Below are 12,331 nucleotides of genomic sequence, written 5' to 3'. Positions count from 1 at the left end.
TTAAAGGGAACAGTGGCTAAATCCTAATGTCAGAGGATGGGAATCCACCACATTGGACAAACTAAACTTCTCAGAGAAGTACAATTTCCAGGGGTCAGTGGGATAAACAACTACTAAAGCAAATACAAAGCAGAAAGATCTTTGACCGGTTGCAAAAGAAAAACTTTGTTAAATACCCAAAACACTGGGTAGAAGTTCCAAGAAGGCCATGCCTTAATGAGGAGGGCTAAATTAGCTTTACAGCAGTGGTTCTCACATGGGGGTGATTTTGCCTGCCAGGAGACATTTAGTAATATAGAAAAATAGTTTTATTGTCACAACTGTTGGGGGAGGGCTGCTATTTGCAACCAATGGATAGGGGCCAGGGGTTTTGCTAATAATCCTATACTGCACAGTACAGTCCTACAAAAGTAAAGAACCATCTGGTTCCAAATGCCGATAGGCCTGAGATTGAGAAACCCTGATTAGAGTCAGACTACTTTAGATCTGACCTATTTTAGATCTGACCTAATAACAACCAATAAATTAATTTAGCATGGTCACAAAATACAAGGTCAATATGCAAAATATACTTGAATTTATATGTACTGGCAACAAATAATTGAAAAATAAAATGTAAATAATGTCATTTCAGATAGCATCAAAACACATAAAATAATGAACAAAACGTATGCAAAGCTGTGTACTGAAAACTATATAAAACTCTGCCAAGAGAGAATAGAGAAATCCCAAATAAATGGAAAGATATACTATGTTGATGGCTCACAAGACTAAAGATTGGTCTGCTGTAAATTCTCCTCAAAATTGTTTATGGATTTAATGCAATCTCATTCAGAATCTCAGAATATTTTTTGCATAAATTGATAAATTGATTCTAACCTTATGTAAAAATTGCCAAAGACCAAAATTGCCAAAACAATTTTTGAAAATAACAAAATTGACATGTAATAGAATACTAATCTATAATAATAAAAGTGTAATATGCTAATTAGACCGGACGTCCTTCCGAATGTCCTTTATTCCGGACAAAGCCGCAGCGGGCGGAAGCCCAGGCAGAGGCAGCAGAGGCCCCCCAGCTGCAGTGGCGGCGGGTGGGGGCCAAGGCCCTTGCACGAATTTCATGCATTGGGCCTCTAGTCAGAAATAAGAAGGAACAAACTACTGCTATATGCAACTGATACTGTTGTAGTAACCTGTTTATTATTTAACAGGAAAGGGGTGGAAGGGGAGACCAAATGATATAGGCATGCCATTTACACAGCTTTGTCAAAAAGCTACATTTAACATTCTTCAAGTCTATTCCTGCTAATTGATGGGGGAAGGGACTAGACAAAGGCAGTTCAGACGCATGTCCAGTAAGGTCTGAGTGACTACGGGAGGCTAATTGCCCATCAATTACACCTGAAAACAGGCCAGTTAGGTGTGGCCACTGCAAGCACTCAAAATCTAAATATATAAACTTCTAGGCAAGAAAGCCTCTAGCTCTGGGTTCCAGGGCGCCTGGCTCCTGGGACTCCTGTTGCAGGGGCACAACACCCTCCCCCCCATGCCCCTGCCCACATGGCACACATGTTGGACTCCACACATGGACTGATGGACTTCAATTAGCTTGAATGCTAAACTTTACCGACTACCACATGGAATGGAAACTGGACACTGGCCCTCTCTCTGGCTCTGCTGAACTCTCAGCTGCCCCTCTTTCAGGACTGGTTTGGGGGAAATGGGCCATGGCAAGCCGAGGAAGGTAACTCTACGACAACAAAATCTTATTCCACCTCTCATCCTCCCGTGGGGGCTTCTGAAAATTCCTATGTCAATGATGCCCCAAGAACCCCACAAACAGTGGAGGGGCCCCACTCGTATACCCCTCTGGCCGCACAACAACATGGCTAAATCACAAAGACATAGTTAACAAGAAAGCCAGACATAAATGACTACATAGTATATGGTTCTACTTAGGTAAAATTCTAGAATATGTGAAACTAATTTATAATGATACATGTTAGATCAATAGTCACCTGGTGTGAGGAGAATGGGGGAAGTATTGACTACATTGAGGCGCAAGGAAACTTGGAGATGATAAAAATGTCCTAATTAGAGCAGCACATTTTCTATATACATGAGTGTATACATTTGTTACAACCCATCCAACTATTTAAAATATGGCTATTTTGTTGTATGTACATTATACCTATATAAAGTTTTTTTAAAATAAAACCTTTATCTGATAAATCTGAAAAAAAAAGTGTCTCTGAAATTGAAAGTTCAATAGGTGGGAAAGATATGGAAGACTCATTAGTCAATAGAGCCAAATATCAACAGTACAACAATTGAAATTTCTTTTGAGAGCCAAATTTTTTAAACTTAAACTTCTTCTAACGCCACTTCTTCAAAATAGACTCGCCCAGGCCGTGGTATTTTGTGGAAGAGCCACACTCAAGGGGCCAAAGAGCCACATGTTGCTCGCGAGCCACAGTTTGCTGACCACGGCTCTGGGCTATTGTCTCTGAGTCTAGAATCACCATCACCGTGTTCCTTCCTGATTGCTTCTACTGTGAATGCTCTCCCCCTGGCTCATTCCTCATCTTTCTTCACGTCTTTCTTAGTCTTGATATTATTTCCTTAGAAAAGTGTTCCATGAACCTCCATTCCCATCCCTGCCCCTCCATCAGATTAGGTTTGACTCCTTTGTTATTGACACTAACGGCCCCTGTGCTTTTCCTTATAGTAGTAATTGTGTTATACAGCTATAAATATAACTATATATTGGTATAATTGTTTATTTAATGAATTTTATTCCTAATAGATAATAAGCCCTATAAATGTACTTTCCTTTTACCTACAGCTCTGTGGGTGTGGATGCTGTCTGTTCCCAATATTTGTTCTCTACTTCTCTAGTAACTAGACTAGATTTTCCAGTCTTCCTTGGCTGTGTGGCTACATTCTGGCTAATGGGGTGTGAGCAGAAACAACATGTGCAATGGACTGTGACCTTAAAGGAAACAGGTTTGGTCTTCACTTCTCCATTTCATCTTCCTGATGGCTAGTAAGCCATCATAAAACTGACTAAGGTCAAAACCATAAGGACAGAGGATCAACAAATATCCCTGACTCTGAGGGGCCACCTCTTACCAGTCCTGGAATGATATTATTGGACTGTTACATGAATAAATTATAAAAAAAGTACTTCGGATTAAATTGCCAGACCTCAGACCCTCCTGAAAAATACTACCCCTCTCACCAAAGAAAGAACTCTAGAATTGCCTGTCATTCCACTTCTGATTTCTTATATGCTTTCTGCCTTTCACTCATGGGTGCCGTAAATATTTATTATATTCAGTGATCTATTCATATAACCTTTCAATTTTTTATTATCCAGTTATCCAGATGCCCTCTATAAGATCCAGTGCTTCCACATTATCAATCTTAAATTATAATGAGGATAAAAGATATAACCGCAAAATATCTTCTTACAAGTTATTATTAGAATCCTAAACATGTCCTCACCTTAAGGGGAGATAAGAAATCCATGCCAAAACAACCAAACTTCAAGTTAGTAGAAGGGAAGGCAAGAGACGTCATGTGCAGGTGAGGCAATCAGCTAGGTAAGCATAAGCCATCTATGGATGATTGCAGTAGCGTCCTAATTGATCACCTGCTTCCACTATGAATCCCTCAAATCTGTCTGCCAAAATGATCTTTCCAACATGAAAATCTGGTCATGTCACTTCCCCTGCTCAAAGTAGTTGCTGGATCTTCACTGCTCTTGGGATAAACACTGAAATCCGCAGTGTGGCTTGCAAGTCCCTGAGGTTCCTCTGCCTGCTTCTCTAACCCTCATGCTTCCCTCTCCCGTGCTCTCTGCACGACAACCACATTTGCTTTTTTCTTCAGTTCCCTCCAAAGCACCACTTCCTTCCCTCTACCAGCCTTCACACAGGTTGTTCCTTTTGCTTGATATAGTCTCCTCTCTTATGCCCCCCCCCCCCAAACCTACTTAACTACTATTCAAATGTCACATTTTTAGGGAACAAAGCCTTGCCTGAATCTTTAGACTTATTCACATTTCCCATTCTATGCATTTATACTGTTACACTTTTTCACAGAACTTAGACAGTTATAATTAACTAGAGGCCCGGTGCACAAAATTCATGCATGGGCGGGGCATGTCCCTCAGCCCGGCCTGCATCCTCTCTAATCTGGGACCCCTCGGGGGATATCTGACTGCTGGTTTAGGCCCGATCCCTATGGGTGGCAGTTGGACATCCCTCTCACAATCCGGGACTGATGGCTCCTAACTGCTCTCCTGCCTGCTGGCCTGATCATCCCTAACCACCTCTGCCTGCCTGCCCAATACCCCTAATTGTTCCCCTGCCTGCCTGATTGTCCCTAACTGCCTCTGCCTGCCTGCCTGGTCGCCCCTAACTGCCCTCCCCCACTGACCTGGTCGCCCCTAACTGCCCTCCCCTGCCGGCCTGATCGCCCCTAACTGCTCTCCCCTGCTGGCCTGATCACCCCTAACTGCCTCTCCCTCGGCCCCTCCACCATGGCTTTGTCCAGAAGAAAGCCCTGCCCTCCAGTCCCCAATATCCATGTATTTTTGTATATGTGTGTATGTATGCATATTGTTTTTTGGTTAATCCTCACCTGAGGACATTTTTCATTGATTTTTAGAGTAGAAGGGAAGGCAAGAGACAGAGAGAGAAAAATGGGTGTGAGAAAGACACATCAGTTGGTTGACTCCTGCACATGCCCTGACTGGATCCGGCCAAAACAACGCCTCCGACAGGGCCAACTGCTGGTGGCCCACTGAGGCTCAGGAGTTGAGCGTATGGTGATTTTCTGTTTCTGCTTCCACTTCTGGTAGAGGTCCCACTTGGAAGAGCTGCTGATGTAGCGACCACTTTCTGTCTTGATCTTCTTCTTGTCCTCCTGTCCTGATGGTCCCAGAAACCACTTCTTCTGGTCCCACTTGAGCTGCTGCCGGCCCTTGATCAGATTCTGGGTCTCGTCCCCCATCAGGTCCAGGACAGTGCCAGCCACCTGCTGCTCAAAGGTGCCCCTGTCCCTACCAACGCTCAGGCCCTGTTCACTGTCGAAGTCCTTGGGCCGATAGGGGACATAGAAATCCTGGTCCAGCGGCTGGGCCTCCTTCCACCTCTTTGCTCCCTGCTCAGGTCCTGGCTGCTGCCATGTCAGGCCCATGGCCTCTGTGAAGATGTCCTCCACGCTCTCTCCCTCCTCCTCCTCCTCTTTCCCAGGCTGTTCCACCTGCCGCCCTGGGCAGCTTTGGGCTGGGCCAGCCAGGCCTACTGCCCTCCTGCTGGTCCTGCTGGAAGCTGGCGATGGCCTTGCAGTCCTTCTGCTGCTTGGCCGAATCACCTGGCAGCTCAGGTCCCGGCTGGAGGTGTTGATCTCAAAGATGGTTGCTGGCAAGCGGTACTGCTTGATGCTGTCCACTAGCCTCAGCCACTGAAGCTCCTCCTCAAAGCTCTAGCTGAAGAGGAGGTGCAGGCCCAGCCCTGCGAGGTCCAGCTCCTTGGCCCATTTGATGGACACTGGCGAGGGCATCTGCCACCAGCGCACATACTGCTGCTGGGCATTTTAGGCCATGCAGCACAGGTTTGAGGCTGCAGTGACGCCTCCAGGGTGTTCTACAGGCCAGAGTCCTCGTCGTCCACCAGGCTCTGTGTCACCTGGCCCAGAATGCCATCCACTCTGACTGCACCTGAAGGATCCTCATGGAGGTGGGCGAGGGTGAGGGCACGGCCCAGGAATAGGTGCAGGTCCAGCAGGTTGGGGACCTCATCTGGGGCTACCAAAGAGTAGGCTGTGCCACGTTGGCCAGCCCGGCCACATGACCCACTTGGTGCAGGAAGAGCTTGCCCTCGGCTGGGAAGCTGAAGTTGATGACATTGTCCAGCAGTGGGATGTCCAGGCCCCAGCCCTCCAGGTCAGTCAGGATGAGCACTTGTTGTGAGTGAACTTGGCCAGGTTGATCTTGCAGGACATCTGGTCCAAGGCACTGTAGATGTGGGTGCAGCTCACCCAGGGACCCGGGCGTCTTCGCTCCAGCCTGCGACCCAGCGGCTTCGCTCCTTCCTGGCTTTGTCAGGAAGGACGTCCGGTCTAATTAGCATATTAACCTTTTATTAGTATAGATGACTTCCAGGAACCGTTAACAGGGAGCTATTTGACCACATCCAGTCTTAGCAAGTTCCAAGTGCAAAGCCTAGGATGATTCATTTTGGTAAACAGAGGCTGGAGAAACGTCATTCATTTGATCTAGCGAATATTTACTGCAAATGCAGAGGCTGGCTAGCTATTCCCCATTACTCATGATCTTGCCCTCCTCAGTGCACTGAGGCCTGCATGACCCAGGCCTCTGGTATCCAGGAGGGGAATGTGAAAATCTCTGGTGGGTGGTGAGCAGAGTGATGGGTGGTACTTTCAGACCATGACAGTTAAAAGCAAGTGTTTAGAATTAAGAACTTCTGAGGTAACATCAAGCTTTTAGATGCTATAATATTTTTTCTCAAGCCAATAGTAGTAATAATTTGTTGACAGTTTTACAAAAAGAGACTACATGCAAATAATACCACCCAATAAACTCCTCTTCCTACAAGTGCTCAAAAAAAAAAAAAAAAGCACGTGTTCTGCTCTGCTTATCCCTTCTCTCTTCCACTGCCTTCCCTGAAATTCAATCCAAGGTCTCTCTTTGTTCTTGAGTTTAAGTTGGAGCTTAGGAGTTATATCAATGAGGCTTATTACCAAGAAGCTTGATGAATGGTTTTATAATTAAAAAGAGCTTTTATATTGAAGCTATAGATTCATTTTAGACTATTATGTGAGCAAGAAATGGTGTTCAATCAGTGACACTGGGGGGCCATTTGTGATGGCAGTTAGGCTATGACTAACACCCAAGGTCTGAGCCAGACACTCTGATTAATTTATGTAACTCAGTTTCAGCTGAGGTTTCCCTGTCCATTGTCATCCAGATAGGCTGTTCAGGTCTCAAGTCTTCTCACAAGAGTACTGTCACATCTGAAGTTGTATTCTTTTTAATATATTTTTATTGACTTCAGAGAGGAAGGGAGAGGGAGAAAGAGAGAAACATCAATGATGAGAGAGAATCATTGATCGGCTGCCTCCTACATGCCCCACTCTGGGGATCGAGCCCACAATCCGAGCATATGCCCTGACCGGGAATCAAACCATGACCTCCTGGTTCATAGGTCGATGCTCAACCACTGAACCACAACAACCAGGCTGAAGTTGTATTCTTATGCTCAACCCTGGCACTGATCTCTTGGTTCTGCAGAACTAGAAGAGCTTATTCATGCCATTTTCCAAGTGTTTTCTCTATTCCCAGCAACAGCAACTAAACATGAAATGCAACCTCTACTCAATTTCCACCTCCCTCCCCCTGCAAAGTCCACTCTTTCAAAGCTCTTGTTATTTGGTTGACTTTACTGAATGTGGGAGTGCAGTGACACAGTGGTGGTATTTACTTTGCACCATCCTTGAACTTCAAAGAGAACAGCAGACATTTTTTCCTTAGAAGTCCTTCACCTCTCCTCTACCCAATAAAACTATAAGAAATAATCCTCAACCTCTCTAGGATCCTTTTTTCTTCTTAACCCTCTGCCTTAGACTGCCCCTAACGTGAGAACACCAAGTTTTTTCCCTGTAGTATGTGAGTCAGCAGTTTTAATTTCATGAAATTCACTCCTATACCCAAACTCACTTCCAGACCCATCTTTGTGATGCTAAACCCATTAAGGTCATCTTCTGAGCAAGAGGGCTCGTTGTATCTCAGGATCCTTTTCACAAAGACACAAAAAAATACATGGTGGCTCCCACGGGAGGTGTAGAGTCCCATGGAAAAGATAAGGCAACTAAAAAATAATTATAAATCAGAATAGATTATTAGACTTCATTAACCAGGTTGCTTCCTTTATACCCTGCATGACAGAGAGAAAGGAGTAAAGCGGGCATGCATGGTTCCTTTACAGGCCATTCACTAATGAAGTTCTCTAAGCTTTGGGAGAATTAAAAATCTTCCCCCCTCACAATAGAGGAATGATCTTTGGTCTACAGCGTTTTAACTTTATGAGAGTCTTCTCCCTCCCCATGGAGAGAGAATTAAATCTGACCTATCCACTCCAACCTCTCAAATAGTAAATTGAAGCTATAAAAACAATTCCAATTCAAGGTTTCTTTTTGTCATGTGAGTTTAAATTGGAGCCCTGGAGTTATTATAATAATATTTTCTTTGCTGAACAATATTATTAATGGTTTTATATTTAATACCAGCTTTGTTATTGAAGCTATAGACATATGTCTCTCAGTGATAGTAACCTTTGGTGTCAGTTCTGGGCTATTACATTTTAAGTAAAGTACAATGCAGAAAACAAGGTAGCACCTTAAAAGTCTAGAGTAGTTTGATTTCATCATATTACTGATTCTGGGCCAAATGGTTTATTGCATCAGTGACATAAACTGGAGTTAGAGTACAGAAGGGAATATTGAGCAATTATAACCATCCGTTGCAGGGCTGATATTTGATAGGAAGTGTTAATTTATTTTCATTGTTAAGTATTCACTGGAAATGTAGACACTATGGTAGTAGTATGATATCTGAATAAAAGGCTCATATTTTTATTAGACTCTCATAGCTAAATGTATCTTAATTGAAAAATTGAAGTAATGAAGATTTTTTCACTTAAGATTACCCATTTTTAGGTCTCAAAAATCCTTGTTTTCTTTTTTTTCCCTTTAAACATTAATAGATATAATCTTCATTTTATTATAGTCATAAAGAAAAGTTAAATTCCATTTCTATTTATTTAAAAAATATAATACAGCCAAAACCGGTTTGGCTCAGTGGATAGAGCGTCGGCCTGCGGACTGAAAGGTCCCAGGTTCGATTCCGGTCAAGGGCATGTACCTTGGTTGTGGGCACATCCCCAGTAGGGGGTGTGCAGGAGGCAGCTGATCGATGTTTCTAGCTTTCTATCCCTCTCCCTTCCTCTCTGTAAAAAATCAATAAAATATATTTAAAAAAAAATATAATACAGACTCTAAGTTTCCTCTCTGAATCATTAACTTTATTCCTTTTATGTGGAACATGTAAAGATTAATAAGAAACTGAGGTAAGTTAAAAATATTTGTCCTGCACTTATTTAAGAATGAAACATAAAAATACTACATGATTTCTAAGCCTTCTATATTAGCTCAATTGAATTGATATTTAAAACCAGCTGAAAACAGATCTTAGATAAACCCCGTGTTCTAAATTATAATTGGTTGACTTACTGTGCCTTTGGTTTACTCTCCCAGAAATAGCTGCATTTCCATGTACCTTTTATGTTAGCATGTTCCCCACAGAGATAGAGAGTTGGACCTGCCAACTGTGTGTATATTTTTCTAGCGTCTATAAGACTGTCTGAAATAAAACCATAGATTTTCAGAACTGCAAGTGACTCTGGACTCCTCAATTATAATCTAAACCCCACTTGCCATTTGTCAGATGGCATCTGTTTGAACAAGAAAAACCTTAATTAGGCTTTGAAAAAGAGTAAAACATAACCTTTAAAAGCCACCATTTTAATAAATTAAACAACAGGTAAGTTAATGAGAAGTAGAAGTGAGATTATTTTATTATCTTGGTTTTAATTTGCTCTTTAAAAATGATTCAAGAGTTTTGTTTGAACTTAGTCCCCCTCTGTTTTTCCCTGTGCTGTTTTACACAAGCTGCCTGGAAACAGCATGGGGCCTGGGGGGCTAAGGATGGGAACGTAAAGGACGAATGACCTGAGAGGTGACCTGGTCCAGTGCGTCCCAGCCTGCAATGCATCGGAAGCACTTGGGAAATTTTTGAAAATGCAGATTCCCAAGTGTAGATTCAATAGTTATAAGTCAAGACCCAGGAACATATACAGGGTGTCCCCAAAAATGTATACACACACTTTGAATAATTATAAAGGCAGTGTTTATTAAAATACATTTCGGCCGAAACCGGTTTGGCTCAGTGGATAGAGCGTCGGCCTGCGGACTCAAGGGTCCCGGGTTCGATTCCGGTCAAGGGCATGTACCTTGGTTGTGGGCACATACCCAGTGGGAGGTGTGCAGGAGGCAGCTGATCGATGTTTCTCTCTCATCGATGTTTCTAACTCTCTCTCCCTCTCTCTTCCTCTCTGTAAAAAATCAATAAAATATATTAAAAAAAAAAATACATTTCGTGTTCATTTAAGCTATCAGCTGTTAAAGTGTGTATATATTATTTTGGGACACCCTATATATAAAATTTCTCAGGTAATTCAGATGATCAGCTGACCTGTTGCACCTCACTTTTAGCCCAGTCCCCTCATTTTGCAGACTATCTGAAAATGTCTTTGACAAAATTAATTAGTAATCAGAATTGAGTTGAACTACAACTATCCATATGCCATGCATGATAAGTAATTATTCTAATTAGTCACCAGAATTGAGATTGGAATCCACATCCCCTGGATTCCCATGTCCATGTTTCTCCCATGTGACTGTGCTTGAGGATGAGAAGAATGAAGGGCCATGGGCTGAGCCCTGAGAGCAGAGGGCTGAGCTACATGCTTTTACCTCGGATAGTCCTAGCATCTCTTCTGAAGGATCTGAGTCAGCAATCCACTAGCGTTGTGACAATGACAATGGGAAGTTGGAAACAACTTAATTGACCAACAAGATGCATAAATTATAACACATAGTTATAGCACAAGAAGAAAATATGTGGCCTTTAACAGAGATGATGTAAATTTATACTTTAGACATGGAAATATACACTGAGTGGCCAGATTATTATGATCTCTGAACGCATAATAATCTGGCCACTCAGTGTGTGTGTGTGTGTGTGTGTGTGTGTGTGTGTGTGTGTATTTTTTTTTAGAGGCCTAGTGCATGAATTCGTGCATGGGTGGGGTCCGGCCAGCCTGGCCAGGGGGAGGGGACATGGGCGGTTGGCCGGCCTGCCTGCTGGTCGAACTCCTGGTTGAGGGGACAATTTGTATACTAGTCTTTTATTATATAGGATATACACTGAGTGGCCAGATTATTATGCATTCAGAGATCATAATAATCTGGCCACTCAGTGTATAACCAATATACATACATACATACATACATACATACATACATACATACATACATAGAAAAAATCTGAAGAATATACATCCCAACATTGATGGTGGTTTTCTCAGTGAAGGGTTTTTCTCACCTGGTGGCAATGAGATCATAGGACTCTTTTCAAAAGTTTGCTAACCACTTTTCACATATTTTATCAATAATCACATATTGATTATAATTACCATATACATACAACACACTCACATACAAATCCAGAGGTGTTATGGCTTACATGTTATAGTTCAGCGATTCTATAGAACCGATGTTGAGCCCAAACAAGAATAAAGGTGATGAGAAGGTTGCAGATGTTTTTCCTTGATATACTTTTCTGTGGGTGTTTGTGTGTGTGTGTGTGTGTGTGTGTGTGTGTGTGTGTCCTACAAAACAGAAATCAAATAATACATAATGTGTATATTTAAATTAATGGTGTACTTGTTGAATGTGTGTGGTTATGTGAAGACTCTTCCCATAGTTCCTAGCATATAAATGTTTGCATCCAATAAATGTTAGTTTCTTTTTCTCTTAAGGAGGTGACTGGTGGTTTAGAAAGGGCTATAATAATACAAATGTGAAACAGTTTTTTATAGGAGGAAAGAAATGGGATTCTGTAATTGACTTAATATTACAGTTGGGAATTTTTGAAAAAGCAGATTCTACCAAAGGCCTTGCCTTGTGCAGTGTTTATTAATAATTTAGCTATAGTGGAAAAGAAAGGAAGTGGTGTGTATTTACTGAGAAAATACTTAAACCTCCATTGAAGATAAGGTAATATGGTCTAACAATAAAAATGTGTGCATGTGTAATGTATTACTATCTCTTCTGTGTAGACTGGAGCTCTAGCAAGTCAAAGGTGGTTATTTCTTTTATGAGACAGGGTTGTGATGGAAAGAGAATTTGCTGATTTCATGATTCTAATCTCATCTCTGTTACTGAGTTGTTCTGTGATCTTAGGAAACAGATAAATGTTAAGTTCAGGGTACAGAACAAATATGACACACTCTTCAGAAAGTGCCCCATTTATATGGGTGTATATCTAAGCAATAGTAAGCATATGTTTATATATGCAATATGTATCCATAAACTAAATATACAAAGTTCTCACAATATATTCTTAAGCTAAGAATTTCAGAGTCCATAAACTAGACTGATCACTCTTTTATAGGCCATTCAA

General features: G+C 42.1%; 1 pseudogene; it reads right to left on the bottom strand.

The window, feature by feature from the left end:
- LOC103286814 (ATP-dependent RNA helicase DDX54-like) overlaps positions 1-12,331 on the bottom strand; it is an 85,837-nt pseudogene that overhangs the window by 43,471 nt on the left and 30,035 nt on the right.

This window comes from Eptesicus fuscus, chromosome 3 (assembly GCF_027574615.1).
Source record: "Eptesicus fuscus isolate TK198812 chromosome 3, DD_ASM_mEF_20220401, whole genome shotgun sequence".
Lineage (NCBI taxonomy): Eukaryota > Metazoa > Chordata > Mammalia > Chiroptera > Vespertilionidae > Eptesicus > Eptesicus fuscus.
Note: the sequence above shows the minus strand (reverse complement) of the source record. Positions and strands in the feature narration are given on the sequence as shown.